The 7,643-nt window shown below is 46.3% G+C and overlaps 1 non-coding gene across 1 annotated transcript; it reads right to left on the bottom strand.

The window, feature by feature from the left end:
- Positions 1-5,821: 5,821 nt before the first annotated feature.
- TRNAH-GUG (transfer RNA histidin (anticodon GUG)) lies at positions 5,822-5,888 on the bottom strand. The gene has a single exon. It is a non-coding gene; the product is annotated as a tRNA-His (tRNA).
- Positions 5,889-7,643: the final 1,755 nt, after the last annotated feature.

Genomic DNA, 7,643 nt, shown 5'->3' with positions numbered 1-7,643 from the left:
CTTTTCAGGTGTGGCTGATGGGGGGATCCAGTTCTGGAAGGGGAGAGGATGTTTTTACATGGTTCGGTTAGCTGAGTTCATCAAAAATTCGTGCAAAGAGCGAATCCACACTCTGCCAGGAAGGGTTCGCTGAGTTTGCCAAAAATTCGTGCGAAGAACAAATTCACACTCTGCCAGGAAGGGTTCGCTGAGTTCGCCAAAAAATCATGCAAAGAGCAAATTCACACTCTGCCAGGAAGGGTTCCCTGTCTCAAGCTTTTTCTTTTGTGGCGGTGGGGGCGCTCCTGATGGGTTCCTCACCTGCAGAGGTTACCCTGTGCCTTTCCAGCAGCTTCCCAAGCTGTCCGAGCACAAACACAGGCCCGTGCCACAACAGTGCATGCGTTGTGACTCCGTAGTATTGTGGAAGCCTTCCAAACTCTTCCCATACTGCTAGACTCATCCCCGGAGTAGGGGTGGGGCTGAGATTGAGAATCGGTTTGGGTGTGGCCGGGGAGCTCTTACATAGATGGGAAATGGGATAGGCAGGGAGGAGTGTTTTCCACCAGACCTGTTTGGGAAGCAGAGCTAGGGAGAATGGAGGCCCAATCCTTTAAACACAGGATTGCTCTGCCGACTTTTGATCTTCATTTAATTGTGACCCTGGCAGAGGCTGAAGCACTCTGCGGTGGGACTCTGCTCTCGCACAAGAGTATGCATTGCTTTTGTGCATAGATCCAAAAGAGTTACCCGGGTTAGTCTGTTGCTGCAAAATGACAAAAGAGTCCAGTAGCACCTTAAGACTTAACAAATTTTATTGTGGCATAAGCAGGGCTTTTTTTGTAGCAGGAACATCAGCCACACACCCCTGATGGAGCCAATCCTCCCAAGAGCTTACAGGGCTCTTCTTATGGGGCCTACTGTAAGCTCTTGGAGGACTGGCTACATTAGGAGGGTGTGCCCTCATCTGCAAAGGGGGTTCCTGCTACAAAAAAAGCCATGGGCTTAAGCTTTCAAGAAAGACAGCTTTCTTCGTCAGATGCATGCTCCCTTACGGCGGTAGGGAAAAGGGTGTTTGGTAACACCCTTGCTAACCTAATAAGGAGGGCTTTAAACTAAATTGTATGGGGGAGCAAGACAATAATTCAAAGCCTCATATGATGCCAGAAACGGGGGATAAAAACATTAAAGATTTGCAAAGAGTGGTGCATATGCTAGGTAATGTGAACTTGCGGGCTTGTATGGAAACTAAATCCTCAGAATGCATAAAACGTGGATTCCAGTGTCTCTGCACTAATGCACAGAGTATGGGAAACAAACAGGAGGAACTGGAAGTCCTAATAAAGGAAAGAGACTATGACATAATAGGCCTTACTGAAATTTGGTGGGATGACACTCACAACTGGAATATTAGGATTCAGGGGTACAACTTATTGAAAAGGGACAGACAAATGAGAAAGGGCGGAGGCGTAGCAGTATATGTGAAGGAGGTATCTACTTGTGAGGAAATATGTGACTCTGAGCATGGCAGCTCAGTTGAGAGTCTCTGGGTAAAAATAAAAGGAGTAAGAAATAACAGTGATATTGTTGTGGGGATCTGCTATAGACCACCAAGTCAGTCAGAGGACTTGGATGAGATACTTCTACAGCAAATTGCAAAGTTCTCCAAGAAAAGGGAGATCATGGGAGATTTCAATTACCCAGACATCTGTTGGAAGTCCAACTCTGCTAAAAATGAAAAGCCAGATAGATTCCTGACTTGTCTTGCTGACAACTTCCTTTTCCAGAAAGTGAAGAAGGAAACAAGGGGATCTGCTATCTTGGATTTGATTCTCACCAACAAGGAAGAACTGATCAAAGAGGTGGAAACAGTGGGCACCCTGGGCAGTAGTGACCATGTGGTTTTGGAATTTATAGTCTTAGGGAAGGGAAAAGCTATATGTAGTCAGACTTATAGGTTGGACTTCAGAAAGGCAAACTTAGGTAAACTTAGAACTATGCTGGGCAAAATCCCATGGTCAGAAATACTTAGGAGGAAGGGGGTTCAGGAGGGATGGGAATTTCTTAAAAGCAAAATACTGAAAGCGCAATCACAGACGATTCCTATGAGAAGAAAAAATGGAAAAAGCCTAAAGCCGAAGTGGCTCCGTGGACAGCTCTCTAAAGACTTGAGAAATAAAAAAGACTACTTTAGGAATTGGAAGGAGGGCTTTATAACCAAGGATGAATATAAAGAAATCACCAGTGCTTGTAGAGAAAAAGTTAGGAAAACTAAAGCTCAGTGTGAGCTTAGGCTGGCCAAAGATGCTAAAACAACAAAAAGGGTTATTTTCTTATGTTCAGAGTAAGAAAAAGAGCATGGACATAATAGGCCCATTGCGAGGGCAAGAAAGTGAAATTGTACCAGGTAATGAAGAGAGGGCAGAACTGCTCAATTCCTACTTTTTCTCAGGCTTCTCTTTAGAGGGAAACGGTGCTCAACTTTGACAAAAACAGAACATATAAGGAGGATATGAAGTTCCAACCTAGGATCAGCATAGGGGTAGTACATAAACACCTAGTTTCTTTAAATGAAACAAAGTCCTCAGGGCCAGATGAATTGGATCCAAGGGTTCTAAAAGAGCTTGCTGATGTAATTTCTGAACCTCTGGCTATTATTTTTGAGAATTCTTGGAGGACATGAGAGGTGCCAGAAGATTGGAGGCAGGCAAATGTTGTTCCCATCTTCAAGAAGGGGGAAAATGACGAGTAACTACCGACCCGTCCTGGAACATTTAGGAAGAATGAATGTGATTACTAAGAGCCAGCATGGTTTTCTCAAGAACAAGTCATGTCAGACTAACCTGATCTCTTTTTTTGAGAAAGTGACTACCTTGCTGGATCAGAGGAATGCTGTAGACATCATTTATCTTGATTTCAGTGAGGCTTTTGATAAAGTTCCACATACTATCCTTGTTGACAAGTTGGTAAAATGTGGTTTGGATCCTGTTACCATTAGGTGGATCTGTAACTGGCTGACAGATCACACCCAAAGAGTGCTTGTGAATGGTTCCTCATCCTCTTGGAGAGGAGTGACAAGTGGAGTGCCTCAAGGATCTGTCCTGGGACCTGTTTTGTTCAACATCTTTATCAACAATTTGGATGAAGGAATAGAGGGAATGCTTATTAAATTTGCAGATGATACTAAATTGGGAGGGGTTGCAAACACAGAAGACAACAGAAACAGGATACGGGATGACCTTGATAGACTGGAAATGGGCTAAAACCAATAAAATGCATCTTAACAGGGATAAATGTAAAGTTCTGCATTTAGGTAGGAAAAATCCAATGCATGGTTATAGGATCGGGGAGACTTGTCTTAGCAGTAGTATGTGCAAAAAGGATCTAGGGGTCTTAGTGGATTATACGCTGAACATGAGTCAACAGTGTGATGTGGTAGATAAAAAGGCAAATGCAATTTTGGGCTGTATCAACAAAAGTATAGTGTCCAGATCATGTGATGTGATGGTATCACTTTACTTTGCTCTGGTAAGACCTCACCTGGAGTATTGTGTTCAGTTTTGGGCACCACATTTTAAGGATATAGACAAGCTGGAACGGGTCCAGAGGAGGGCGATGAAGATGGTGAGGAGTCTGGAGACCAAGTCCTATGAGGAAAGGCTGAAGGAGCTGGGCATGTTTAGCCTAGAGAGGAGGCGGCTGAGAGGTGATATGATCACCAAGTATTTGAAGGGCTGTCATATAGAGGATGGTGTGGAATTGTTTTCTGTGGCCCCGGAAAGTAGGACCAGAACCAGTGGGTTGAAATTAAATCAAAAGAGTTTCCGGCTCAACATTAGGAAAAACTTCCTGACAGTTACAGGAATTCCTCAGTGGAACAGGCTTCCTCGGGAGGTGGTGGGTGAGTTCTCCTTCCTTGGAGGTTTTTAAACAGAGGCTAGATGGCCATCTGACAGCAATGAAGATCCTGTGAATTTAGGGGGAAGTGTTTGTGAGTTTCCTGCATTGTGCAGGGGGTTGGACTAGATGACCGTAGAGGTCCCTTCCAACTCTATGATTCTATGCATCTGACGAAGAGAACTGTGTTTCTTGAAAGCTTACACTACAATCAAATTTGTTTGTCTACTAGACTCTTTACTATTTTCCGCTTTTGTGCAGGTAAGAGCTCACTTTTGGTGCCATACCAACGCAAAGTCCCACAGGGTGCCGCTTTTGTCTCTATCAAAATCAGGGTTACGTCAGGTCCCCGGAGCCACAGTTGGAGTCTGTCAGCAATTGTGCGGGGGACTTTCCTTCCTTGAAGGAGAGCTTAAGGTCTGATGTCCTTTTCCCCTTTGCAGTGAGAGTGGGGGGAAACCAGCTTGCCAAGGGACTGAAGGCCTTCCCCCCCAGGGAATGCACCAGGCTGCTTTCCTTTCTCTTTGCCCACAGCGTGATCAGAATCAAGTTCTCACCCAAACCTTGGCAGAGGTCCCTCTTTGCGAACTCCTCCCGGCTCAAGTCCACGACTGTTTTTTGCGTGTCCTGTTTTCATCCGAGATCTGGCAAACATAACTTTTCTTTTTCCTCTCTCTTTCATGATTCCAAATGCTTCTCTATGGTTTTATTTGCAGCGCCGGAGTCGGAGTGGGTGTCGGTAGGTGCGTGGCTGGGAGAAATCTGGTGTTATGCCGCTCTCCTTGGGACGGAAGAGATCCCCAAGCTGCAGTCTGTTCTTCGCTGCCTCTTGTTAAACATTAGAACAAACTAGTGGTCTAGTAAGACCAACAAAGTTTTACTCAGAATGTTAGCGTTCGTGTGCTCTAAGCACACTTCACCACACGAGGAATCAGTCTTATAAACAAATTGATTAATTTTACTATTCTGTCATCGGATCTTAAATTTGTACCCTTTTGCATTCTAAACCACTGCCTACCAGCTATATGCAGCTCTGCTCACAGATTTCTCGTCTGACGAAGTGTGCTCGGAGCACACAAAAACTTACATTCTGAATAAAACTTGGTTGGTCTTAAAGGTGACCTTGACTCCTCCTTTGTTCTGCTGCTTCAGACAAACATGGCTGCCCACTTGGATCTTGTTAAACATGTAATCAGCAATACAAAGGGAACCTGGGGTAATTATGTGACTACAGAATAAAAGAAACGCCCCAGGGTGACATCATGTCTTAGGTACTTAACAAATCTCTAGGGTTTTTCACGTCAGTCATTAAGAGCAATGTGCAAAGTTTCAAAAAAACACTTTAACAAGGAAATTCACAAACAGCAAAGTAATGCAAGATGTGGTGTAACGCAGTGCAGTAACTCGATGTGATTGCTTTACTTAAAACTACAAGGGAAGGGTAAACTGGGAAGAAAAATAACGGGCACTAACTTCTACATCTTTACAGTTAGAGAACAAAACTAGGAATGGCTTCTCTTCTCCAAACTTAGACAAAGAGGGGAAGAGAACCATAAAACGCAGAATAGCCAATACTTTGATTTCCAATCACAACACTCAATTCCAGATGATTTAACAAAGGTCCTCTGCAGACATTCGTGGGCTTTCAGATTGCAGGTTGCTCTTAACAAAGAGAGATCAAGCTAATCCCAAAATGGGACTATAGCAAACAATATTCTTCGCTTGCCACCGCGGACTTGATCACCTTAAGAAAGCTAAACCGAACCGGTAATCAATCATGTCCAGTTTCGAATAGCCTTAATCTTGAACATATGAACATATGAAGCTGCCTTATACTGAATCAGACCTTTGGTCCATCAAAGTCAGTATTGTCTTCTCAGACTGGCAGCGGCTCTCCAGGGTCTCAAGCTGAGGTTTTTCACACCTATTTGCCTGGACCCCTTTTTGGAGATGCCAGGGATTGAACCTGGGACCTTCTGCTTCACAAGCAGATGCTCTACCACTGAGCCACCGTCCCTCCCCATCTTCAGCTCGCATAAATCTCAGAGCAATGTCCCCATATCTGAAATAAATCCCAAGAGGGGAAAATAGTAGTATTCCAACTGTTGGGATGTCTATCGCCTTCCTTTGGGCTGAAATATGATCCTTCTAGACCCAGTTGAAGCCACGTTTTTAGACTAGCATAATATCTGTTAAGAGCAACCGGCAATTTCGTCGAGTCACTGCACTGTGTTATACCATATATTATATTACTTTGCTGTTGGTGAATTTCCTTGTTAAAGCATGTTTGGAAACTACACATTGTTCTTAATTACTGATATTAAATACTCAAGAGATTTGTTAAGGACCTAAGACTTTTGTCACCCTGGGGCATTTCTTTTGTTCTTGTTAGACGTGTCTGCGTATACACAAACACACACACACTAAAAGCTGTTCTGTTTGTGATCTTAGACTAGCCCCAGAACGTGTAAGCTTGGTGAACCACTTTGGCATAGTGGTTAAGTGCGTGGACTCTTATCTGGGAGAACCGGGTTTGATTCTTCACTCCTCCACTTGCAGCTGCTGGAATGGCCTTGGGTTAGCCATAGCTCTTGCAAGAGTTGTCCTTGAAAAAGCAGCTGCTTTGAGAACCCTCTCAGCCCCACCCACCTCACAGGGTGTCTGTTGTGGGGGAGGAAGGGAAAGGAGATTGTAGGCCGCTCTCTGTCCTTGAAAGGGCAGCTGCTGGGAGAGCCCTCTCCAGCCCCACCCACCTCACAGGGTGTCTGTTGTGGGGGAGGAAGGGAAAGGAGATTGTAGGCCGCTCTCTGTCCTTGAAAGGGCAGCTGCTGGGAGAGCCCTCTCCAGCCCCACCCACCTCACAGGGTGTCTGTTGTGGGGGAGGAAGGGAAAGGAGATTGTAGGCCGCTCTCTGTCCTTGAAAGGGCAGCTGCTGGGAGAGCCCTCTCCAGCCCCACCCACCTCACAGGGTGTCTGTTGTGGGGGAGGAAGGGAAAGGAGATTGTAGGCCGCTCTCTGTCCTTGAAAGGGCAGCTGCTGGGAGAGCCCTCTCCAGCCCCACTCACCTCACAGGGTGCCTGTTGTGGGGGAGGAAGGGAAAGGAGATTGTAGGCCGCTCTCTGTCCTTGAAAGGGCAGCTGCTGGGAGAGCCCTCTCAGCGCCACCCACCTCACAGGGCGTCTGTTGTGGGGGAGGAAGGGAAAGGAGATTGTAGGCCACTCTCTGTCCTTGAAAGGGCAGCTGCTGGGAGAGCTTTCTCAGCGCCACCCACCTCACAGGGCATCTGTTGTGGGGGAGGAAGGGAAAGGAGATTGTAGGCCGCTCTCTGTCCTTGAAAGGGCAGCTGCTGGGAGAGCCCTCTCCAGCCCCACCCACCTCACAAGGTGTCTGTTGTGGGGGAGGAAGGGAAAGGAGATTGTAGGCCGCTTTCTGTCCTTGAAAGGGCAGCTGCTGGGGGAGCCCTCTCCAGCCCCACCCACCTCACAGGGTGCCTGTTGTGGGGGAGGAAGGGAAAGGAGATTGTAGGCCGCTCTCTGTCCTTGAAAGGGCAGCTGCTGGGAGAGCTCTCTCAAACCCACCCACCTCACAGGGTGTCTGTTGTGGGGGAAGACGATACAGGAGATTGTAAGCTGCTCTGAGTCTCTGATTCAGAAAGAAGGGCAGGGTATAAATCTGCGATTCTTCTAAGCTCCGGTGGGCCTCCAGTTTCACACGCACACCCAATATGCACACTAATGTCTCTCTCTCTCTCTCTCTCTCTCTAAGAA

The sequence above is a fragment of the Heteronotia binoei genome, chromosome 2 (genome assembly GCF_032191835.1).
Source record: "Heteronotia binoei isolate CCM8104 ecotype False Entrance Well chromosome 2, APGP_CSIRO_Hbin_v1, whole genome shotgun sequence".
Lineage (NCBI taxonomy): Eukaryota > Metazoa > Chordata > Lepidosauria > Squamata > Gekkonidae > Heteronotia > Heteronotia binoei.
The sequence above is the reverse complement of the archived record's forward strand: the minus strand, read 5'-3'. Positions and strand labels throughout refer to the sequence as shown.